At 46.2% G+C, this 26,486-nt stretch overlaps 1 protein-coding gene and 1 non-coding gene across 4 annotated transcripts in view; both read left to right on the forward strand.

Moving 5' to 3' along the window:
* The window catches only part of LOC124775093 (atypical protein kinase C), a 759,938-nt gene that overhangs the window by 364,228 nt on the left and 369,224 nt on the right, over positions 1–26,486 (forward strand). The window lies entirely within an intron of this gene.
* On the forward strand, positions 10,027–10,099 carry Trnaa-cgc. The gene has a single exon. It is a non-coding gene; the product is annotated as a tRNA-Ala (tRNA).

Here is a 26,486-nt window from a genome sequence, read left to right on the forward strand (position 1 = left end):
CAAAACTTCGTTGCAATTGCGATCGCAACTTGCGCTATGTCCCTTGTTAGTTCTCCCTCGATATATTGCCATCGTGCTTTTCACTTTATCAAGGATCCGTGTACAACGAAAGGAAATGTGGAGTAAAAGCCCGTTAAATGTGTGTCTCGCAGTGAGACCAGCTGCCGGCCCGTCACGCTCGCAGCTGTCTCCGCTCACTGCCGAAGCGCGCGACTACAATATCGGGAATGGTGCAGTGTTCTTTATTAGGGCGTGCGCGCGCCGGCTAACGCAGATGACGGAATTAGTGACCGTAAATTCTGCGGCGGGCAGAAGCGATCCGTGTAAAACTGCGGTTAGCGGCGCCGCCGCCGTGTAACGCGCTAACCGGGTCCGTGTACCGGGAATTAAAGCCGGTTGCCGGCCGATGTAATCCATTTAGTGGTCGGCCGCCGGTCCCGGCGGCGCGGCTCGCCCCAGCTGCCCGGCGGCGCGCCCCGCTGCCGACACGACTGTCCGTCCCCACCCCACACCACTCCACAGCTCTGCGTTGTCCGTCCTCTTCGGCCTTGCTGCTGGTGCGGGTCATCCGGCTACCGTGCAAACACTCTATAAACGAACTCAGCGGGATTAGTAAATGACACGATCTGCAGGAGATCGATGACGTCATCAATCTTCCGACTGGCTTGACTCCGCCCGCACCGAGTTCTTGTGCCAACCTGTTCATCTCAGAGTAGCTTTTGCAGCCTACGTCCTCAGTTATTTGTCGGTTTTATTTCAAAATCAGGCTTTCCATACAATTTTTACCATGTATAGCTCCCACCAGTACCACGGAGGTTATTCCCTGATGTTGTAAGACATGTCCTGTCGTCCTGTCCTTTCTTTTTGTTAGTCTTTTCCATATTTTCCTGTCGTCGCCGATTCTCCGGAGAAGAAACTTATTCTCTATCTTTTCAGTCCACCTAATTTTCAAAATCCGTCTGTTGCACCACATCTCAAATTCTGCGAGTCTCTTCTGCTCCGATTTTGTCACAATCCAAGTCTCACGCTGTGCTCCAAACGTACATTCTAAGAAATTTCGTCCTCAAATTAAGGTCTGTTTGACACTAGTAGACTTCTATTGGCTAGGAATGCTCTTTTTGCCAGTGGTCGTCTGCTTTTTATGTCCTTTTTCCTTCCTCCGTCATATGTAATTTTCCTTCCGAGGTAGCAGAATTCCTTAACTTTATAGCTAATCCCACTTCTGCTACTTCTCATTACTTTCTTCTTTGTTAGGTTTTTGCTTAACCCATATTCTTTACTCGTTATACTGTACATTCCAGTGAACACTTCCTGTAATTCTTTCTCGTTTTCACTGATGATAGAAGTATCATAAGCGAATCGTATCACTGATATTCTCTCACCCTGAACTTAAATGCTAGTCTTGAACCTATTACGAGCAGTTTTCAGTGTATGGACTGAAAAAAGGGCTGAAAGATTACATTTGCATCCCACTGTTATGTCCTTTTCAATCCCAGCACTTGATTCTTCATCATCCATTCCTGTTGTTTCCATTTGGTACTTGTACTCTATACGAGCATTACCCGTGTCACCCTGAAGCTTACTCATGTTTTTCTCAGAATCTCGAACATCTTGCATCTGTCACTAACTACAAGAAAAATCAAGACAAAACATGAGAAGCCAATTGCTTTTGTCCTAGGGAACAGGGAATTTGGAGTGGAGATGATCTTCTTATTAAGGACCTGAAATTTACTAATATCCTGAAAATACCAGGCATACGAGGTGCGCTCAATAAATAATGCAACACAATTTTTTATCGGCCAGTTTCGATTGAAAAATCCACAATTTCTTGTGGGACGTCATGGAATATTCTCGCTTCAGCCCCTGTAGTTACATGAGGTTCCGATGGGTGGCGCTGCTATACGTAGTCTTCTAAATGGCGTCTGTTACAAATCCAAGCAGAGAGCTGTTATGAGTTTCTTTTGGTGGAAAACCAGAGCACCGTAGATGTACATAAGCACTTCCAGAATGTGTATGGAGACTTAACTGTGAACAAAAACACTGTGAGTCGTTAAGCGAGGCTTCGGTCGTTGCAACAAGGTCGCGCAAACGTGTCAGACCTCCCCTGTTCCGGCCGGCCGCACATAGCTGTGATTTTTGTAATGGAGAGTCGGAGACACTCATTCGAGATGATCGACGGATCACAAACAAATACCTCGCTGCTCAACTGTACGTATCTGTTGGTATTGGTGAAACACTCGTTCACCAGCTGGGCTCCTCGCCGCCCAACAGAAGACCTTAAGGTGCAACGAAGAACCATCTGTGCTGAATTACTTGCGCTTTACGAGGCTGATAGTGACAGTTTTTGTTGAACATCGCACAGGCAATGAAACATAGGTTCATCACTCTTCCCTCGCGGTGCAACGATCAACTCTGAATGTATTGTGTTATCCTCAGGCAATTGAAGAAGTCACTTCTGCATGTTCGTCTCCACAGAAATACAAACAAACTACTGCACTACTTCTTCATGACAACACAAGGCCTCACACAAGCCTGCGCACCCGAGAGGAGCTCACAAAACTTCATTGGACTGTTGTTCCTCATTCAACCGACAGCCCAGATCTCCCAACCTCCGAATTCCTCCTGCCTGGCCCAATGAAGGATGCTGCACCGCGTAGGAAGCAGTACGTGAGTTATTAATGCAGCAAGACGGTGAGTCCGATATCGACCAGCATACAGGCCCTCCCGGTAAGACTGCGGAAGACCGTTGCATTAAATGGAGATGGTGGTGGAAAATGGGGTTTTATAGCCAAAAGAATGGGGAATAATATGGTGTATTGGCATCGTGAATAAAACCAACCTGCTTTCAGAACAAAATGCGTTCCATTACTCACTGAACGCCCATCGTATATTTCGTAAATTGTTCCAGTGAGTGTCTGTCTAAAACGTTAGTAAACATAACGATTCCAGTCATTTAACTTTTTTAGTTTTTTTATGTACTACACGTTTCGGGGGCTTTGCACAGTCATCAGGTGCCAGTCCCCGTTACCTCAGCCGCGTTGCTACTGGGAAGCTCGTGTTGTCAAAATATATAGAATGTTGTGCCCTTATCACTGTTACGAATCTACCAAAATAATTCTGCAATATAAGTGATAAACCATTCGAAGTATGTAGACATTACCGAAACGAAAATTGAGGAAATGAGGAGTGTTCAGGGGAATATTGTCCGTCACCGGTAGCTGAGTGGTCAGCGCGACAGAATGTCAATCCTAAGGTCCCGGGTTCGATTCCCGGCTGGGTCGGAGATTTTCTCCGCCCGGGGACTGGGTGTTATCTTGTTCTAATCATCATGATTTCATCTCCATCGACGCCCAAGTTGCCGAAATGGTGTCAAATCGAAAAACTTGCACCCGGCGAATGGTCTACCCGACGGGAGGCCCTAGACACACGACATTTACTATTTAGGGGAATAGTGGGTTTCAGGGGAGGATGATCGTGTTACGACGTGGTATCCAGAAGGTCCCGAAATTTGAATTTTGGCAAATCAATATATTCAAATACCGCTAGATGTGTCCCCATGTATCCTCTTTATATCAGTTTGGTAACGGCTGTGAGATGAGTGGTTTGGTCAGTTGTTAGTGAACATATTTCAATTGTCGTGCTTACGCGAGTCTATGGTTCTGCGATGACTGACCCAGTGGAGCAGCGTGTCCGTATAAACTTTTGTTTTAAGCGTAGGGAAACCGGTATAGAAACACACCAGATTTTTGAGCGAACTTCTACAGTCAGAGCCTTAGGTGAGAACCGTTCCGAACGGCCGTCGGTTGGCATCACACCAGGAAATGTTAGGAAAGTCGGAATGTGATTTTGCGACATACTAGAGTGCCATGGCTTCAAGACCATCAGAGCAATAACGTGTGGAAGTGTGGCGGAAACATTTTATCAAAGGTTGTCATAGGTGACGAAAGTTAGGGTATTCCAAATTTCGAGAAATTGTGGGTACTACCTCATATTCAAGCGTATCAGAAAGCTATCCAACAATAACGGTTCTCACTGTGGTTATAAATGAAACTCGTGTGTTTAAAAAATTATCGTTACACATTAGTCAGTTTTGGAAACTCATAACCAGACTGTGAGCTCCTAACGTAACAGTGACCTCGATCTACGCTCCAACTCCATAACTGCAGCCACTTAAAAACAAAAAATGCCGACGGCGGCAACACTTGTCAAACGAGATCGCCAGTGTAGCCACATCTGCTACTCTTATACAGGGTGTCCCAGAGGAACGATCAGTATTCAGGGATATGCCAGGAACTATCATTCGAAGCAAAAATATACAGTAAACAAGGGCCTTAAAACGCATACGTTAAGAGGTATGAGCACGTGTTCATCTTCGATACTGTGAAACAAATCTCTTATACTGCCATCTCTTTACTTTACATATTTAGAGAGGTGGCAGTATGACCAAAACAAGAAAAAAAGTCCAGTAAATACGGGTCTAAAGTGCATACCTAAAGAGTCTCTAGGATTTACTTATCTCCACCAATGTGAAACATTACTTCTACTGAACAAGTTCTCATAGCTGTTAAGATACCGGTATGGATTTTAGAGCCGATGTTTGCGTCGTATGATCGTTTCAGCGATTCCTGAATACTGATCGTTTCTCCTGAGACACCCTGTGTAAGTCTAATTACAACACAAACCGAACCATACGAACAAGAACTAAGCGACGTATTGGAAACAAAATACATGCCTGAAATCTGCAACGAAAAGATTCACACTTGAAAGAATGTACAAATAGTTTGTTGTTCATTATACGTAACTTTGCGTGTGATCATAGTAAAGGAAAACGTTTATACATACATCGTTTATTGATTTACGGCAGGATTAAAGCCTTGGATCTCTCGAATACACGAGTAGGCATTCGTATTTTACATTACACACGTTGTGACGCAAGTGTTATAAGAAGTTTCACGTGGAGTATGGAATTAAGGACGTAGAAATAATTACGACAATGATCCTTATTTTAGCGCTGTCACCATTGGAAGTAGTGGAAGCTGAATTTTTATACAGCCAAACGCTTCTCGCCTTCATGAGGGGGGAAAAATCATTCTAAAGATAATTTACAGATAGGTAGATATAGAATGCGGGCTATAAGAGCACTGGACGCGAGGGAAACGATGAGAGAGGAAGAACAGGATGAAGAGCGTGATGGTAGATACACAATGAAGAGAGGAGTAGAAGGAAACGTTAGTTGGAGAAGACGTATCAGCAAAACACTGTGGCAGTACACCTAAATTTTTGACGGATGACAAAAGGAAGTACTTCAGCAGTTTATTAAGCGCCAGAGGGTGTTAAACTTTCGTAAAGTGCTGGGTAACTTATCCGGAGGCGGACAGCAGAGGAGATAGAAAAAAAACTTTTGGTTTCATGGTTGACAGAACTAGAAAACTGGGTTAGTGAGATTTTGTGTTACGATTATGATGAAATGATCGTTGCTACAGTGAGAAAGTACCCGATGGACGACCGCACTGAAAAGACGAAGTAGTCATGGTTAAATGGGAACGCACATGGACAATTAGAATTAGTTATAACGATTTAGAGGTTCCACTGTTCGTACCATGTGAGACTACAGCACAATAGTGGAGATTCAAGAGACTGATTGATGCCCAAGTTTATTTTTTACACCCTGAAGAATGGTTCAAATGGCTCTGAGCACTATGGGACTTAGCATTTGAGGTCATTAGTCCCCTAGAACTTAGAACTACTTAAACCTAAGGACATCACACACATCCATGCCCGAGGCAGGATTCGAACCTGCGACCATAGCGGTCGCGCAGTTCCAGACTGAAGCGCCTAGAACCGCTCGGCTACAACGGCCGGCCACCCTGAAGAGATACTTCCAAAATTTGTGGAGAGCATAGAGAGAAAGCAGAAGTCTTCCTGCGCGTACCGACAGCATTATCTTCCGTGTTGATCTGCAAATCGAAAGTTATACCCGCATTATTCACAGTTTTTTTTATGGTACGTAAGGTATCCTGACTAAGAATGGGGGCCTAATCATAGAATTCACGACTGACTACAATCCAACGAGATAGTACAATTACGTGAGTGGTTATGCAATTGGTTTGATGTAAAGAAATTGGTTCTAATCGTCGTTGTTCGCATGTACAATGGTACTACTGACATCTTCCGATACGACACTTAAGTAAAGCTTGCAATCTGTATTTGTACGGGGTAGGTGCACAGCCTTCGCTCTAATTTCCATACAGCTCTCGTTTCCTCACCTGAGGCGAGACGTAGCGCCAACAAACATGAGGCTAATCCCGGCAGTTGATGAAGCTCAGATAGCGGAACACCACGGGCGGAGTTTGCGCACCGACGAAGTTGGAGGGAGGGAGCAGGGGGAGTTTTCGCGCTGGGCCAATGGAAGCAGCACAGTAAATTGAAGCCTTGTCCGGCGCGGCTCTTTTAATTACGCAGATGAGGCCGGCGGGATGGATTCCTTCTCTCGGTAAACGCAGTTTAAGCGGGACGGCGTATTAACGGCGCGAATGTAATTAGCACTGGCCCCACACACGGTGATGCGATCTGCTTGGTGCGTGGGCGGCGATTGCCTGCGAAGCGAGCGGCGAACCGCCGGTGGGCGTCGGCGCGGGCTGGGACGGCGTCTGCAGATAACGCCGGCGGCGACACGCCTCTGGTGCCGTGTTTACAGCGCGCCGGTAATGAACGCGGAGTGAAATGTGTGCGATAGAGCGCAGTGGCAGCAGCGCCCTTACATGTAGGTTTACTGGGGAAGAAAAAAAAACTGGGGAAAAAGGTAGAGCGGTTAATCACTGTACGATAATATATCGAACAACACTCCGCGTTTTACATTAATATTTAAACCACACTTTATTCCAAAGTTTCGGTGTTATACAGCACACGCGGAGGGTATATAGCCGACATTATTTAATTAATAAAAAAAGTGCAGAACAGCTATTTTACCCCACTATGTGGTAGGAGAGGGTTCCTACTGAGGCAGATCAGTGCAGTGTTATTTCGACGGGCGTTCAGTAACTAATCCAACACTTTTTTGTGAAAGCAGGTTGGTTGTATCCTGGATTCCAATAAACATTACTCCCCACTCTTTTGGCTACAAAACCTTACTTTTAAACATAATCTCCGTTCAATGCCACTGCCTCACGCCGTCTTACTGGGAGGGCCAGAATCCCCGCACGGTACCACTCACGTTGGTCGACATGAGCCAACGTGGTGCTGTGGCGATATTCGACAAAAAATTGTCACGGTCAGTCTTGTAACGCGTAGTAGTTCCGCACAGATGGTCCTTCGATACTCTTTATGTTGTTTTGTTAGAAGGCGAGGAACACAGCGGGCACACGCCTCGGAGTACCCCAACTGGTGGACGAGTGTGTCGGCACTGCCAACAGAGACGTCCAGTTGGGCTGAAGCGAGGTATTGGATTGCGATGCGTCGATCACCTCGTATGAGCGTGTCCGTTCGTTTCAACACTGCAGGAGTCACAGCTGTGTGCGCTCGGCCGGCACGCGGGGAATCGGACAGGTTTGCGCGACCTTGTTGTGATGATTACAGACGCCTTGCCCAACGATTCACTGCGCCTTTGTTCATTGAGACATTGTAGACATTTTGCGAGCCCCTATGAAACTATAGGGGCTGCAGCGGGAATATTCCACAGTGTCTCACCGAAATTGACCGAGAAAAAAAAGTGTTGCATTAGTCATTGAACGTCCCTCGTAAAATAAGGAAAACACTTGTACATTGATTTCTTTTGTATCGTATACACGAAGTGCATATCGATCAACTCTTAATCAGTAAAACTATCTGTTTTGGTGTGTATCACCTTTAACGTGCAACTAACACTGACGCAAAAATAAAACCAGAGACAAAATCGAGCAGTAGTGAATGGCAGTTCGAGGGTGAAGAAAAGTTGTGGACATTACTGTTGTAAGCCGCAGGCACCGCGAGCGAAGGAAATACGAGTAGTTTGTTTCCAAACAAGACACACACATCGTTTACACTAGCACTACTCTGGAAATATTTTCATTGTAATACGGTACAAAGATAAATGGGGGTAAGATACCAAACCAAATGCAGTTACCCTGTAACAAGCGACCAGCGACTAAGGCATCCTTATACTAAAATACGTAGGAAGTATCCTGAACAAAATCTGATTTTTTTTATGGAATTTTGTAGCATCCTGTGTATAGTTTATGAGGCGCAAAAACTTAACAGCTTATGAATAAATCCCATTCTAGATGATAGTAACGAGTGATCAAAAGTGACGTAACCTAACGTTTGTAACGTAAACGGGACACTTCTCAATAAATTCTTCTAATAGTTAGAGACAAGGAAAAAAAAAAGTGATACCCTAGCTCTTTCTTTGCAGGGCCGGCTGGTGTGGCCGTGCGGTTCTAGGCGCTTCAGTCTGGAATCGCGTGACCGCTACGGTCGCAGGTTCGAATCCTGCTTCGGGCATGGCTGTGTGTGTGTGATGTCCTTAGGTTAGTTAGGTTTAAGTCGTTCTAAGTTCTAGGGGACTGATGACCACAGATGATAAGTCCCATAGTGCTCAGAGCCATTTGAACCATTTTTCTTTGCAGGGAAATGGTAACCTACACTTGCAGTAATGAAAGATAAAAATTTTTGGTGCAGACCGAAGCCTAAAGGAGTATCTTTCCCAAAAAGAGCAAATCCTATCTTTTCTGGTCATGTTATTGTTTTAACACCATCCTTTTGAATCCAAAAAATCTCTCAGAATAATCTTAATCTCATCCTTTCCTAGCATTTATTCCGTCGCAAGAGGTTCGCTGTATCAGTGATGGGAGATATTTTTTGCTTTGTGCTCGGATCACTTTCCTGCCGCATCAGCCGTTAGTTAATCTAGAGAGGGGGGGAGGGGGGGGGGAACCGTGTGCGCTATCTGTCTTCAATTCGTGTGAACCTCATTCTATGTGTGAACATGTGTTAGCTGCTTGTATAACCTGTTTTCTGATGCGGTCATTGGGACCAGCCCAGCATTTGCGTCAAGGAGCGTGGAAAACGTCCTAAAAAAGACACCCCGACAGGCTATTGTACAAGACTAACTGCCACGCGGTTTCCATCCAGGACTGGCTTATCTCCCTGTCCCGTAAGATAACGTGGAAAAGTGTTTTGAGAGGCAGTACTGATTTTCTTTTATGTATTTTAGTCGAAATTGAGAATGGAGGAGGGCTGTCGTGTTTTACCTTGGGGGGTTGTGAAACCAGCGACACCCGACGTTCGTACCTGTCGGAGGGTGGCGCCTGGCTATGAGTGGTATCGACCGCAGGAGCGCCCTGCCGGAACACTCATTAGCGGCCTCGCTCGTTACGGGGGATTTCTGCGTCGCTCCTCTTAAATACCGCCGCAGGCCGTTACGGGCTCGGCCGCCGTCAGCGTCGCGTTCTGTCTCCGTCCCGGTATATACTGCCGCAGACCTGGAGCACATCGGCGTTATTTACTATGTGCTGAACGAGAAAGAGTACACCATAATCTCCGGGTGGAAGGCAAGCAGTAACACTGAATTATCCGTGCGAAACACGTCCGAAGTGCTGTAATTTCATTTACATTAGAAATTACCAGGCAGTTAGGTTGTAGAGTTCTTGTCTAAGATGCTGGTGGCTGAAAGTTGTGAAAATGTAGGATAGGCTAAATATATTGGACGAACTGCCGTGGTATTCGGTTCAAAAGTATACAAGGTGTTGATCAGTTAATGTGAGACCCAGTAGCCACGTATCCTTGCGTCGGCCGTTGTACTTCACACAGTATACGGGTTTTTGGTTGTGGGACCTGAGCTCGTAGAAATGCTGTGCCACGTGCCGTCTATAAATTCTCTAGAGTGAACGAAAGTATTTCCTTAATCTGCTATAATATCGACTACAACAGCAAGAAAATTTTTCGAGACTGTTAAGTGTGAGAGAGTCTCTCTCTGTAGTGCAAGAAGAAGCAGGTGTACTTCTTGGAAAGGGGGGGGGCTCTCAACCTCAGGATCCAACCCCCTCACAGAGCGAGGTGGTGCAGTGGTTAGCACACTGGACTCGCATTCGGGAGGACGATGGTTCAATTCCGTCTCCGGCCATCCTGGTTTAGGTTTTCCGTGATTTCCCTAAGTCGTTTCAGGCAAATGTCGGGATGGTTCCTTTGAAAGGGCACGGCCGGTTTCCTTCCCTAATCCGAGCTTGTGCTCCGTCTCTAATGACCTCGTTGTCGACGGGACGTTAAATGCTAAATTCCGCCTCCTCCAACCCCCTCTCTCCCCGGCTTTGCCTCTGGTTCCGCACAACGCATAATGCCTGAAAGATTTGCAGCGGAGGCCGACGACATGTAACATCACTTACTTACGTACGCTTCGTTCACATTAGTACTCGAAAACTGAAATACAAAAGTGTTTTCGTAAACGTTATCGTTTTCTTGTTGTGATCGCTGACCTATACTACCGATAAGCTATTTTCACTGATGCCTTCGTGAAGGGGAGTGGGAGCTATAGGGTCCTAGCCAACGTCAAAGAACGATTTTACTGTTTTAGTGCTCGGTCAATGAGAAAAGCCGCGCGGGGTAGCTGCGCGGTTTGGGGCGTCTTGCCACGGTTCGCGCGGATGCCCCCCCTCCCCCTCCCCGTCGGAGGTTCGAGTCCTACCTCGGGCATAGGCGTGTGTGTTGTCCTTAGCGTAAGTTAGTTTAAGTTAGATTAAGTAGTGTGTAAGCCTAGGGACCGATGTGCTCAACAGTTTGGTCCCATAGGAAGTTATCACAAATTTCTAAATTTTCGATGAGAGAAGACAGCGAGCTCTGGTTAACCATACTTGCTCAGAGAGCAATGAGTGATACATCTTTATACAATATGACTGTAAACGTTTGAAGAACTGTTTGTAGCCGGCCGAAGTGGCCGTGCGGTTAAAGGCGCTGCAGTCTGGAACCGCAAGACCGCTACGGTCGCAGGTTCGAATCCTGCCTCGGGCATGGATGTTTGTGATGTCCTTAGGTTAGTTAGGTTTAACTAGTTCTAAGTTCTAGGGGACTAATGACCTCAGCAGTTGAGTCCCATAGTGCTCAGAGCCATTTGAACTGTTTGTAGCCAATTTTTGTGGAATACGCACTTTGCATTGATGAGCACCACGAGGACTTGTCGATCTGCGCTGTGGTTAGGTCACTGGTCTCGCACTCGAGACGACGCCGGATGAGATACACGTCCGGCCAATTAGATACAGATTCTCCGTGATTTCCCTAAACCGCTCCAGGCAAATGCTGGGATGATTCTTTTACGAAGGGCACGACCGATTACCTCCCCCATCCTTGAAACATCCCGAGCGCGTGCTCTTTCTGTAATGATCTCGATGGCGATTGGACGTTAAACGTGTTACATGTTTGATCGTCCGTTAAGTGTCTGCGGGTGAAACAGAAGTGCATCTACGAAGCGTTGCTAGAGAGAGTTCATGTGTTCTAAACACCAGAGTTATTCGGCTAGTAAATCCAGTTCGTTCTAGTGATATCATCACAGAGAAACTAAAAATTTATATACAGGATAGTTGGTTGCACGCGTACATTTCTGTCTGAATTTCGGAAGCAGGAAAGAGAGAGAAGAAGATACTGCAGATTTGTAATTTAATTTGTCGCTGACGATGCTTTACATTAAAAAAAGGAAAAGAAATACTTCTAGCGCAGATATGAATAACACCTAGAAATTGAGGAAGCAACGATCTCAAAAAAATTAACGAATTATTAAACCAGCAACTAAAATTCAGTCATGTGTGACCAGTTAAAATATCACTATATGTAACTAGTGACACAAATGCAGAATCTTTCGTACTTTGCGTGAGACAACGACCATTAGACGACGTAACCTGAGATTAGCAGGTGTGAGATTCCCCTTAACTTGTTGGCTACTGCTCGTGGGTTACAGCCTCCGAGCCAGGCTGTGTTTTAATATTCCATTAATACAGACCTGCGAGGGCGGCGCCACACTTGACGATGTTGCGCACGGTAAATTAGATGGCACTTGGTGCAGTTTAAGGTATCTTACGACGGTTCCGGCGACTAGGTTACCAAGTTACTTGCAGCTAGCATGTCAAATGCATTGTGTTCCGAACATCCTGAAACGTATAGGTTCTAGGGAACTGAAAGTGGATTGACTCGTGCAGAACACTTAAATCTCTACATGTGTAGGTTTCTGTAGGTGGGTTTACAAACACTGCTTCACTTGAAAATATTAATTATTGTGATTTAGTTTGTCTAACTGGTTGAATATTTCTAATACAGTAGTTAGGTTCCCTCCTTTACTAAAAAATAAAAACGCTTCCTTAGTGTGGCAAGTTTGGTACATTACTTATAATGACACACATTTCATACTTCCAATTAATTTATGAAAATAAATGTTTGGAATACTCTTGCTTACAGCGATATTTCCTCATCGCTAATTGCATTTGGGAACTGTTTCACTTTGTAGCACATTCTGTTTCGAGAGGGGAAGTATCAGAAACCTATTTTATATCAAATTATAATATTCATCCCAGAAAGTAGAAAAGCATTAACCACACGCAACAGAGGAATAAAGGGTAAAGCGAAATTCGTGCACTCGGGCTTCGCAGCGCGACTCCTCACACGCCAGCCATAAGAAATGTCTGTGACAAAATTTCGTCTGGGAGTACATCCAGCAAAAAAACGACGTTGAAGGGTGGCAATCTGGCAACACTGTAACCACATTTACGGTATCTATCTCTGTCAGCACATATTAGTCATGCTGTACAGTTGGATAGAGTTTTGGGTTAGCATGTAGGAGGTGGAGGGTTCGATCCTGGGTTCGAGCGCATTTTTTTGTTTGCTAATTTCATTATGACATTCCATACTGTAATATACACCGTTTCTTAGGTCACATGTATCCTAAATTCACAACATTTTGTAACGCTGAACATAACAAATACGTGGTTAGACAAATAAGAAATAGACATTTGAAACAAATGATCTGTTATAGGACAGAATAACTACAAAAACAATATCAATTTCTAGATCCTAAAGATGATAGTACAGTGCAGTTAATTACTGCATGACCTTCACAATAGAATACGTTGTCCTCAGAACAATAGATGCTCAAAGCGACCTCCCTGCACGTCCAAACATTGCGCAACCCGCGGGATCATACAGCTCTGAGCCTTTCACAGCAAAGGTTCGTCCACAATAACAAGAGCAGCATGAACACGCGCTACCAATTCTTCCACATTCGTCGGCTACTTCAAGTGTCCGCACAGGAAGAAATCCAGGGAATTTTGATCAGGTGAATGCGGTGGCCATACAAATGGACCTTCACGTCTGAACCATTCCCTAGAAACGTTCTGTCCAAATACTGTCGCACATGAATTCCAGAGTGTGGAGGTACACCATCATGTTGGAACCATATCCTCTGCCGAACATGTAGTGCAACATCTTCCAGCGCATCAGTAAGGTAGTTTGAGACGAATGCACGATACCTTTGTGCAGTCAACCGGTCAGGCAACATGTAGGGGCCCAAACACCTGTCGCCCAATATTCCGGCCCAGACGTTGGTACCAAAGCGAACTTGATAGCCACGGTCGTGGATGATGGGCGGGTTAACCTCACATCAATTGTGGGCTTTGTGCGTATTTATTGAAGACACCCTCATGAGTGAATGTTGCTTCATCCGACCATATTTCGAAGTCATCGTTGACTTCCTGTTGTGGTTGGAGCCATTCACAGAATTGAATCCGCTGATGGCGATGGGCAGGATGCTGATGTTGCATGAAAGTATAATGATAGGGGTGCAGCCCATGCTCAGGCAGCACGTTAATGGCCATGCGTTGCGAGATACGCAGCAGCCTTGCTATAGTACGTGTACTTCGCTGAAGTTCTTGGTGTATGACTTCGAGAATAGCTTCCTCAGTAGCCTTGGTCACGTGATGGTGGAAGAAGAGAACCTGACTCCCGAAGGTGCATTTTTATCTGAATGGCGTCGACGTGGGTAGAGAAAATTCGATACGGTTATGCATGTACATTGGAGTCTGCCACAGGCGCGTTACTCCGCTCGCAACTAGTCCCTGTCTGGTGGACAGCGCATACAGTATAAACACGCCGTTCAGTCCTGTGCGCTGTTCCACCTAATGCACATTACCCTTCTGACAGATACTGCTCTGCATGATTCAAGCCGACTCTGCTGATTGTGAAATGCTCGGTTTCGAATTACGCTGTTACCATAACGGTAATAGACGTGATGTTTCCACAATCACATCGATAGAGTAATAATAATAATAATAATAATAATTAATAATAATAATAATAATACATTGAGATATGTACTAAACAGCATGTGGTTTCCACACTCAGTGCTGAAAGGCATAATTAGTGGGACCATGGTAATAACACATACAAATAGTAACTGAGTTTGGATATTATTTGCAAAGCACCTTGCTAGTCCTACTGGTAACGAAAGGCCCTAACGATATGTAATGGACCTCAATGAGGTCCAACTATTGTTGATACTAATCTATTGGACCATCGGAGGAAGGTATAAAGAAAACAGGTTTCGCATCTAGTAGATGGAGTGGTGCGAATAAATTAACGCCCTCGATGTGGAAAGGGTTTCTTTCAGAGCTGACTAATATTCCATTCGTACGATCGTAGTATATAAGTGCGAATGTTTTCTAGAGGACCTGCTGCAATCGTTGTTGACGATTAAGATGCCAGATACCGAACCACATTAACTACATTTGCCAAATAAAAAACATCTCCTTCAACCCTGGATCGAACCATCGACCTCCTGCATACTAACCCAGAACTGTACCCACTGCACCAACAGTACAGTAAGACTAATATGTGCTGACAGAGGTAGTTACCATACAGTGTTGCCAGACTGCCAGTCTTTAACGTCCTTTTTCTGCCGGATGTGTTCGGTGGACGAAATTTTGTGACAATTTTTTTTATAGCTGGCACGTGAGGAGCCGCGCTGCGAAGCCCGAGTGCGCGAATTTCGCTTCACCGTGTGTACTAAGAAGATGTAACAGACGAAGGCCAAACACTCCAGAAAATACGAGGGGGAAATGATTGCTGCATAAAATACTAGTGTCATTAGTGAGGTTGTGTTAGGAGCATGTTACTGATGTCGGCCTTTCTCTACGTGTGAAGACTGCATCGGTATGGGTTGATGTACAATTGTGCGTCGAATCTGCAAATAAATTATAACTGAAGTGAAGACTGAATGAGGCGATAGCGTAAAATTTGAAATTAATTCGTTTGTTCAGACGAACTGCTGCCGTCATATATGTGTTTCGTATACTCAGGCATCGTTGGCCGACGGTACTGAAAGGATACGTTGTTGGCGGCATCTCTCCCGGTTAACATCTTCTGTCGAAACGAGACGTGCTACTTCTCACTTTTTAAGTAGAGCCCGTTGTGCTTCTCAAACGAAAAATCAATGCCAGTGGGCATCGTCCTCAGCTCCTCTGTGTCTTAGTCAGACGTACTGTCCGCTGGCCCGCGGTGACAACGCCAAAACATTATGATCACCTGCATATCAGCGTGTGAGTCTTCCTTCGGAGTGTAATACGGCAGCGATTCTTCGTGTCATGAATTCAACAAGTCCCTAGTAGGTTTCTGGAGGTAAGTAGTACCGCATTTCTACGTACTGGTCACGCAATTCCCGTAAATTACGGACCCATGGTTTGGAGGCGCGAAGCTGGTGCCCGATAGCGCCTTAGTTTGTTTTCCGTCGGTTTAGATCAGGCAAATTTGGTTTCCCAAGACATCAACTTGGGTTCTCTATGGTGATCCTCGAACCACTGTAGCACGATTCTGGACTTGACAAGGACAGTTATCCAGCTGGAAGATGTCTTCATGGAAGACATCAATCATGATGGGTTGCAGATGGTTATGCAAATAATAATTCCCATAGTTCCCAGCGGTTACAGTGCCTTCGATTACTACCGTAGCTCCCAAAGAAGTCCAGATGAGTGTCCCCCGTAGCGTAATACTGCCGCCCATCGGTCTGCGTCTGTGGCGAGGTGCTGTTCTTTGGATGACGCCGTATCTGGACACTGTCATAGACCTGGTGTAAGAAAAAACATGATTCATCCAACCAGCTGACACGTTTCAGTTGAGAATTTCTGAGGATTTGTGTTTGGAGCACAGTATTGTTTGGCAGTGAGACATGGACTATGGGAAAGTCGGAACAGAATAGAAGAGTCTTAGATGTGGTGCTACAGAATTATTTTGAAAATTGGTGAGCTGATAAGGTAAGGGATGGAAATGGTCCTCTGCAGTACCGGCGAGGAAAGGAATTAATGAAAAACACTGACAAGAAGAAGGGGTAGAATGATAGAATATCTCTTAAGACATCAGGGAATAGCTTCCACGCTACTAGAGGGAGCTGTAGAGGATAAAAACTGTAGAGGAAGACAGAGATGGGGATACGTCCAAGCAGATAATTGAGGACGTAGGTTGCAAGTGCTACTCTGAGACGAAAAGGTTGACACAGGAGAGGAATTCGTGGCGGGCCGCATCAAACTAGTGAGAGTGCTGATGACGAAAAAATGCTTTGCTTTTGTGGTGACCTGCAACGTCTTCTCACAACGGATGTGTGTAACGTTTATCGGATTGCGAAGAGGTTCTCTAATTTTTTATTGTCCGCTGTCATGTATAGAAACTAGTTGTCATCGACACTGAAATGTACAGGAGGAAACGGTTTTAGGAAAAAGACCAATTACGTACTGAAACTGGCCGATGGATGAACACTGTGTGTCGGATCGGTAGTCGTTCGCGGGACCTTTGCCTGGCATGAGTAAAGGTGCGAGGGCGATTCGTGGATAGTGCGTGGATAGTTCAGTCGGTAGAGTACTTGCCCGTGGAACGCAAAGGTGCCACTGTCGAGTCCCGGTTCGGCACACAGTTTTAATTTGCCATGAAATTTCAAATCAGTGTGTACTTTCTGCTGCCGGCCCCGGTGGCCGAGCGGTTCTAGGCGCTTCAGTCCGGAACCGCGCAACTGCTACGGTCGCAGGTTCGAATCCTGCCTCGGGCATGGATGTGTGTGATGTCCTTAGGTTAGTTAGGTTTAAGTAGTTCTAAGTTCTGGGGGACTTACGACCTCAGCTGTTGAGTCCCATAGTGCTCAGAGCCATTTGAACCATTTTTGTACTCTCTGCTGCAGAGTGAAAATTCGTTCTGAAATGTAAGTACTGACGCCAGCACGTGTGTTAATGTTAACGTCGTTTCAGTAATGTGAGGTGGTGATGGAGGTGTGGTTAGGAGACTGGGGACTCGCGCAGAGTTTGACACGCTGTTTGTTCAGCGACACGCAAGACATGTGGCAGGGGAGTGTGGTGGTGTCTCTGTAACTACTCCGGGACTGCGTTCCACACCCGCACCGTCTCCATTGTTAGTTAAGCAGGATGGCGCTCGCGCATGCCGCAGCAGTATATTCGGGAAGCGTAATAACCTATTTGATTTAACGGGTAATAATGCCAACTGCCCATGCATTCCGGAGAACGGATGCTGTCAAACATATCAGCTCTGTAATTACCACTGTAGCCGGCCACTGCTGTGAACTGCTGACTTTAATCAACGTTCAGTCAATATTTGTGTTTTCATATTCGGCTCTCGGGAACTTCCATCTCTCCGCCTGTGCCAGGTTAAAATGAAGTTTATTGCAAGTGAATGACACAAATAACCAGTATGAAAGCGCTCATGTTGCTTTTCCTGTGTTCTACATAGTTATACTTCATACGGTGTTGACGGAGGATGACAGGCTTCAATTGTGAATACGGTACTTTGGTACGACGCCTCCGTACTGAAGTACAAGCCTTCAAATTATACTGCCAAACGATTTCGAATCGTCTGTGGAAATATGACTGCGAACTTTGTTAATATCTAACGGATAATATTTTGGGACAGCTCTGTGCACTGAAGCAGAATATTCATAGTCCAAAAGATGGCGTTCAGACTGGTTCGCAGTATCAGTTGACGAGCTGCGCGTAGGTCATTGTTGAGGTGTCTCGAAATTATATCTCTGCCGTCCCCATATATATAACATCATGGTATTAGTGGTTGATGACATTAACTCATTACAATATTCATTCAGTGAACAATGGACGGAAAAACAATATGCGCATGTGTAATACTTCCTTAAGCACTGTAGCGAAAGGTTCGTGTGTTCTGCAGGTTTCATTTTGAGTAGGCTTCCTGTAGAAGTCTAAAACGTGAGCGATAAAACCCTGGTATTCAAATGCAAATTAAAAAGGTTTTCTTGTTTCAAACGCCTTCTATTCTCTGCGGTAGTTCGTCGCACTGGTTTACAAGCTTTCTCAGTAATGTATTATCTATTCGTATATTATCCAACACTTTTTTCTTGCTTTACTACTTCTTCAGTTCTTTGGTTTATAAATTTTACATCTGCATTCTATAAATTATGTACAGACTCGTCTCATGATAAAGTGGATTTTGGTCGTATGGTTCCACGACGGGTTAAGGGAATGACACGCCCGCAAGCTGTGTTGTTTTTCTGTTTTACGTGTGCTGTCTTTCCGACAGCCGCGGCACACAGACAGCGTCATCGTCAGAGGGCGCCTCACACCAGCCGGTGACCACGTGGCGCTTCACATACAGTACGGTCAAGTCGCTTCTTGAATGGTCCGCGTACGAATAAATATTCTGCGATTCCGTGTAAGGCAGTCAAATAGACCTTCCATTCGCCATAGTTACTTCTGCCACCGCAGAGAGCGCTGAAAGCCGGAACTACTTTTCTGGATCCGTCAAACAGACCACAGAATGACATCCATTCATTGAGCACACAGTTTAAGAGAAACACTCTCCATATTGAAGTTCAGTTTGATTAGTTAGTAACCGTGTAGTGTGTTACGCTAGACAGCTACAGAACGTGACATCAGTGCCACGCCTTCTGTGGAAGCCAAAGCTGAGTGTATTTTTATGATTCCTATTTCAGTAAATTATCATTATTGTTTCTCGTTGTGTTGCGTAGTGATGTTTTGTAGAGCTATTGCCCTGTGAAGAGTTTCTAGCTAGGGTGCAAGCAGGGCACTTCCAGTTAGCTACAAATATATGTGCAGGAGAGGAAGGGGGTGTTCACTTAATGTTGTGCACCCATCTTGGATAAACACAACCCCTCTTTGGGCCTGCTGCTTCTCGAAACCTTGTAAATAGGATTTCGCCGGATAGTTCACTCCTATTTACGAGCGTCTGCCAGTTTGGCTTCTTCAGCATTTATGTGCTGCTCATCCGCGAATCAAACCGGTCCACGGTAATTCGTGCTTCGCTTCTTTGTATGCGTTCAGTATCCCTTGTTAGCCATATTTAATATAAATTTCCTTGTCTCTCTGTCTCTAGACTGTAACACGGTTCCTCCTCTCAATCATCGCACGAATGCCGAAATGGCAGATACTGAGATGAGCGATCGCGGAATCGAAAATCAAGTAAAACTGCTCAACAATGGATTGGCAACTGGGCCGGCTGTGAAACCTGTGAGGTACTACAAGGAATATGCGAAAAAAATTTCTCTCCTTCTGATAGTAGTTTATTGTATGTTACTATAGCAACGAAATTGGGTAATGACTGGAAAAATGAACGTCGTTAACATTTTCTAGAAGGGTCGTCAAACAGATGTACATATTTATAGGTCTAGGGCGCTGACGTCATGTGTTGTGTAAGTTTGGAACGTGGTACTGAATACAGGCCGAAGTAATGAATTATAATTTGTACCAAGGCCGGGATTCGAACATAGGTCTCTTGCTCACGAGACAGATACGCCAATCTGGCACTGCGGCTAAGACAGCTGCACAATTACTCCAGTAAGCTTCCCTTCCTAAAACATACTCCAATTCACACCTCATCCCGTGATGATGTTCACCTTCTTAACTCGTATCAGTATTGCAGCGGCTCTCCAACACTGGAATGCAGCTTAGCATTGAACGAAGTGGGAATAATCGTGCCTGTGCCTCAGGTATAGGTATATATTAACCATATGAAATTATATGTTCAAGAGATACATAAAATGTCAGCTTTATCTATGCTAATGTATTAGGGAGGGAGACGTAAAAGGGTAATCCGTGCAGCTGTTTAGCTGCAGTGCACAGGGTGGCACAGTGATTAGCACAAATTTTAATTCATTGCTTCAGCCTTTATTGATTATTATAGATAAAGATGAGACGTAATATATCTCTGGAACACCCAATTTCGTATGATTTTGGAACATGTTGTATGTCACGCGTAATCACGTTTTTGGAGGATGAAAATCTCCTCTTCAAAAATCAATATGGCTTCCGCAAAAAGAAATATAACGAAACTCAACTCGCCCAGAAATACAGAGTGTCGTAGGCGCCCAGGTTGATACGTGCCTTGACTTCAGTAAGGCTTTCGATAAAGTTTCGCACTGTCGTTTGGTGAACAACACATTGGACCAGGTTTGTGATCGGTTTCAGGACTTATTTATAAACAGAAATCAAGATGCCATTTTCAATGGAACATAGTCGGAAGATAATTTCGGAATTACCCCAAGAGAGTTCCAAGACAATTACTGTTTACGATTAATATTAACGACGTTGAAGGCTTCGTGATGCTATTCACGGGCGATGCTGTTGTTTACAGGAAGGGCGCAGTGCTGGAAGAGGGTAGCGAAAATGGGGAAGAGCTGCACTGCATAGACGATTGGTGCGGGACGGGCAGTAGACGTACTGCGCCTAAGTAGGGGAAGGGGCCCACTACCTTCCGTTTCCCTATAGGTGTTAAGTCAGCGGAAACATTAACTGTCGTAAAATAGCTAAGAGTAGTTTTAACCATCCGAAGCGGGCTTAAGTGGAATGACCACGTAAAATTGGTAGTAGGAACGTCATCTGAAGGAAATATGATCAGTCCACGAAACAAGTAGCTTACAAAATACTTTTTCCACCGATTATTGAGTATCGTTAAACCAGTCTGGGTGTCAGCAAGTAGGATTAATAGAAGAGGTAGAGGAGATCCAACAAAGAGCGCATTTCGGCACGGGATCGTTTTCTTGAAGGGGAAGCATCATGCAGATGCTCAACAAAAGCCAGTGGCAGACGCTAAGAGACAGCTTGTGCATCACAGCGAGGTTTGCTATTGAAGTTTCGAGCGTTTGCGTTCCCGGAAGACTCGGGCAGTATCGACGAAGACTGTCCGATCGAAAGTAACCGGACATCTGTTTTTGACATGAATGCGGAGTGTGTTCACCCTTCGCTTTCATGGCGTGAACACTGTTAGTGACGTGTCTGAATGTCTATGGAGGAATGGGAGCCCGTTCTTCCTGAAGAGCCTAAACAAGAGAAGGTGGGGATGTTGGGTTCTGGAACGATATCGCCAATCGTAGCTCATTCAGGTTGGGGCTCCGGTCGGGCCAGTCGATATGTAGGATGGTATTGTTCACAAGACATTGCCTGACAGAAGCTGTTTCATGACAGAGCGCATTGTATGCTTGTACAATCAGTCATCATCTCTGAACTGTTTCTCTACTTTACGCAGTACAGAATTCCGTAAAATGTGGTCATATCCTTCCGCATTTAGCGTTTTCTTAAGTGAAATGCTAAACATGATGGGAGCTAACAGAATACTGTGCGCCATCACTGCGAATCACTCGTTTCCAGTCTTCCACTGTCCAGTACCGTCGCCCTTTACTCCACCTCAAGCGTCCCTCTTCATTTACTACAAGAGTATTGGCTTATAAGGAGTACTATACCATTAAGCATCATTCTTTTTCTACTACTACTAAGAGGCCCCTGGAGTAGGCGACATTCCGTCAGAGGTACTGTTATGCATGGGAGAGCAAACCAAGATATAACTATTCCACCTGGTGTGCACCAACCTTCAAGAAGGATGTAACAATTCCAATTACAGAGAAAGCAGGTACTGACTGATTTAAATATTACCCAACTATCACTTTCAAATGGCTCTGAGCACTATGGGACTTAACATCTATGGTCATCAGTTCCCTAGAACTTAGAACTACTTAAACCTAACTAACCTAAGGACAGCAGACAACACCCAGTCATCACGAGGCAGAGAAAATCCCTGACCCCGCCGGGAATCGAACCCGGAAACCCGGGCGTGGGAAGCGAGAACGCTACCGCACGACAACGAGCTGAACTATCACTTTAATAAGTTTTCGTTTCAAAATAGTAACACCTATTCTTTACTGAAGAACGAAGTAACTAACGAGGAGGTACTGAATACGATTGCGAGAAGAGAATTTATGATCACCAGTTTAGTATTGGAGGGCAGTATCAGCGGGTAAAAATCGTAAAGGGAGACAAAGAGGTGAATACAGTAAGCAGATTTAGAAGGACGTATGCTGCAGCAGTTATTCGGAGATGAAGAGGCTTGCACTGGGTAGAGTACCATGGAGAGCTGCATCAAACGAGTCTTCGGCCTGAAGACCAGAACAATAACACCCACCCACAATCATTTTGGATATTGGACTGGTGATAGCTTTTTGAAGCTCGCGAGTGATCACTTTCGCAAAATTCATGCGATTTGGTACAATCACTCTCCGGTTGTGGTTTTTCCTTGGCATTTACAATGCAGAGACTGCTGCGATGCACGTTCAGAACCATTGAGCTCTCCAGACGGACCTATTCTGCAGTTACTGCTTCTCTACTGACAACACAGTGCACACCACCTCTCTTTTATACTGGCGGGATCGCAGCTCGTGACATCTGGTGGTCGATTCCGCATTACGCATGGATGTCTGGAGACTGTCGATCAGATAGTGTAATGAAAATGCAGAGTGAAGTGCCGTGGGCTGCATTAGGGGAGAGGTCTAGAGCGGAGTAAGAGAGGCGTGGAGTAGCGCAGCGCGCACGGGGGACACGGTGCCCGGGCGGAGCAGGGCCCGGTGCGCGTGGGAGGATCGATGTCTGGCGCGGCTCGGCGCATCCCCGCCCGCTGGCCGGCCGGCTGTGTGTGGTAGGGCGCGGCCGGCGGCGCCGCGGCACGTGGGGTCCCCCAAAGGTCACCGCCGATCGCAGTGCGGCTGCAGCCGGCTCCAGGCGGCCCGGCCGGCTCCTCTCTCGGAGCGCTCGCTGCGCCAGCGTTCCACCACCTGCCAGTCCCTCAGCGCCGCTCTGGTCCGCGGTTGTACACGCCCGATCTGAACATTCGAGCACGATATTACGACCGTGCTCCACACGGCACGACTATGGCACGTGGACCTTCTAACAATACCACCACTTGCAAAGTAGATCAGAAATCAGATTAATAATGTTGCTCATGCAGCATATGTTCGCTTTATCGGGCAACAACAAAGTTATTGACTGTGGATAGTATCGTCAGAATAGAAATAATGAAGTCACTGTAAAAAAAGTCATTAATTTTGGCACTTATCTTGAATGGATTCCCACGTAGATTTCGTCGAAGTTGTTATGGCTCATCTTGTTGATTCTAGGGTGATTCCACTTTGACTGCTAGAAGGTCCAGATCTGTATTTTAACAATATTTGAAGACCTAACAAATGCTTTTTTCAGGAAATTCTTAGTGATCAAACAATCCCAGATCAGAACAATGGTATGGTAGAAATAATTTTTCACTTGGTGTTCGCGATCCACATTTTTACTAAACTTCTTGTAAATTCACATATACTTCTTCTTAATTGTCACATCATCAAGAAAACAGTTTTGTATCAATCTTCATATATTTAATTTCCACTTTAACCAAACACAAGACTTGACTGTTCTTTTACAAAGCGAAATAACAACTTGACTTCTGCAAAGTGAAGCAAAGACTGCTCTGTGCCCATTCGCGCCAAAACGGTTACAAGTAAGTCAAAGATTATGACAGTCTCACAGAAATGAATACACACAGGAACCGTATCACTGTAATATATCGATACATCGGAGTACCTAAACATTAATAAAACCAAATGTGAATATTGCCACAAAAATATGTCTGTTACTTCGCAGAAAAGTAGTACGATATTACTGGTATCGAGAACTGGGATTGGAGTGCCGTAATGGTCACGTAAATAAAGAACCATTACAACCTCAGCATTTATCAGTATTGCCCCCCCCTCATCATATCGCTCCCCCCTCTCTCCCTCTCCCCCCTCTCTCCCTCTCCCCCCTCTCTCCCTCTCCCCCCTCTCTCCCTCTCCCGCCTCTCTCCCTCTCCCGCCTCTCTCCCTCTCCCCTCTCTCCCTCTCCCCCCTCTCTCCCTCTCCCCCCTCTCCCTCCCCCCTCTCCCTCTCCCCCCTCTCCCTCTCCCCCCTCTCTCTCCCTCTCCCCCCTCTCTCTCCCTCTCCCCCCTCTCTCTCCCTCTCCCCCCTCTCTCTCCCTCTCCCCCCTCTCTCTCCCTCTCCCCCCTCTCTCTCCCTCTCCCCCCTCTCTCTCCCTCTCCCCCCTCTCTCTCCCTCTCCCCCCTCTCTCTCCCTCTCCCCCCTCTCTCTCCCTCTCCCCCCTCTCTCCCTCTCCCCCCCTCTCTCCCTCACCCCCCCTCTCTCCCTCTCCCCCCTCTCTCCCTCTCTCCCCCCTCTCTCCCCCCTCTCTCCCTCTCCACCCCTCTCTCTCCCCCTCTCTCCCTCCCTCTCCCTCTCCCCCTCGCTCTCCCTCTCCCCCTCCCTCTCCCTCTCCCTCTCCCTCTCCCCCTCCCTCTCCCTCTCCCCCTCCCCCTCCCTCTCCCCCTCCCCCTCCCTCTCCCCCTCCCCCTCCCCCCTCTCTCTCCCTCTCCCCCCTCTCTCTCCCTCTCCCCCCTCTCTCTCCCTCTCCCCCCTCTCTCTCCCTCTCTCCCCCCTCTCTCTCCCCCCTCTCTCTCCCTCTCCCCCCTCTCTCTCCCTCTCCCCCCTCTCTCTCCCTCTCCCCCCTCTCTCTCCCTCTCCCCCCTCTCTCTCCCTCTCCCCCCTCTCTCTCCCTCTCCCCCTCTCTCTCCCTCTCTCCCCCTCCTCTCTCCCCCCTCTCCCCCTCCTCTCTCCCCCTCCTCTCTCCCCCTCCTCTCTCCCCCTCCTCTCTCCCCCTCCTCTCTCCCCCTCCTCTCTCCCCCTCCTCTCTCCCCCTCCTCTCTCCCCCCCTCTCTCCCCCTCCTCTCTCCCCCTCCTCTCCCCCCCTCTCTCCCCCTCCTCTCTCCCCCTCTCTCCTCCTCCTCTCTCCCCCTCTCTCCTCCTCTCTCTCCCTCTCCCCTCCTCTCTCTGCCTCTCCCCCCTCTCCCCCTCTACCTCTCCCTCTCTCTCCCTCTCCCTCTCCTTCTCCCTCTCCTTCTCCCTCTCCTTCTCCCTCTTCCCCACTCTCTCTCCCCAGTCTCTGCAGAAGCTTATGAAAAACACATGCACGCTAAGGAGTCTTGCGCTTAAAAATCGAAAAAATTTCGTCAGCAGTCGTACTACACGATTTCTTGCACGTTCCTGTGTTCTAGTTCTGTTCTCTAATGTGGTCGCAAGGACAAGTTCCCGGTTCTAGGGGGAAGGTTTCTTCGTTCCGCCTGAGGTTGATATTTTTTATTTTATTTATTGCAAATTTAAAGATCTGTTATCTGATATTTTAAAACAGGTGGTGCATATTTTCTAGTTTTTGGTAGTTTTTGTTTTGTTTCCGTCTGCAGTACTTGTCACAGAATGATACTTCTTTAAAATAACAGTAATTTTAGGTTGAAATATAAATAAAATTTTGTTGTTTTGAGAAGAATATAAAAAGATTATAGAATCGAGAGATTTTTTACTGCCATCACCAATTGTGACTGGCGGTGACTACCTTAGAATGGTTTCTTCGAGCTGTAAACCGCCAGTCACAACAAAATGGTGTATAGTTAGTAGGAGAGATGGTATTGCAAATTCTGTGCATTGCCAGCAGGTATTCTTCCGCGTAAAGCACAGGGTGCCTGCTTGGCTACATTGCCAACATCTTACACTACATTTTCTCCAGCAGTCGCTATCCTTAGTCACTATTTGACTGATACCTGCAGTTTGTCACTGCATTTTGGCAGGTTATGTCTCATTGATGATCATTAGTAATTTACTGAAGATGATAGGGCGGTATTTCCGTAATCCTCCTAAATGTGTGATGGTCGGAGCCGACGAGGCTAATATCAGCGACAAGGAATTTTCCCATAGCGACCGGTGTTTCCCAACATTCGTTGTGGAGAAACTTCTGAAAGAATTCTCAAGAAACAGAACATTGCAGAGCGCCTGCTTGCGGGAACAGGAAATTGGCTGAAAGATCCGTATGTAAATAAATTCGTGGAGCGTTTTGGGGGCTCGTGATTCGAGGAGTCTGTCGACAGCCCTTGGGGGGTGTGTGTGGTGTCGTCTACCTCTGGGGGAGAGAGAGCGTGTTACTGATAGGTTACTGAAGTCAGTAGCCAATGAACCTGAGTAATCAAGCGTGTTACTTTTTCAGTAGGTAAGTGTGCAGGTATTCGAAAGTGCGTTCCCGTGAGCCAGCGTGGAATTCCTCTCGGGCGCCTTGTGGTTTTCTGAAGCGAATGTTGCCTTCATGTGAAGATCCGTGTGCCCTGTTAGT

This window comes from Schistocerca piceifrons, chromosome 2 (assembly GCF_021461385.2).
Source record: "Schistocerca piceifrons isolate TAMUIC-IGC-003096 chromosome 2, iqSchPice1.1, whole genome shotgun sequence".
NCBI lineage: Eukaryota > Metazoa > Arthropoda > Insecta > Orthoptera > Acrididae > Schistocerca > Schistocerca piceifrons.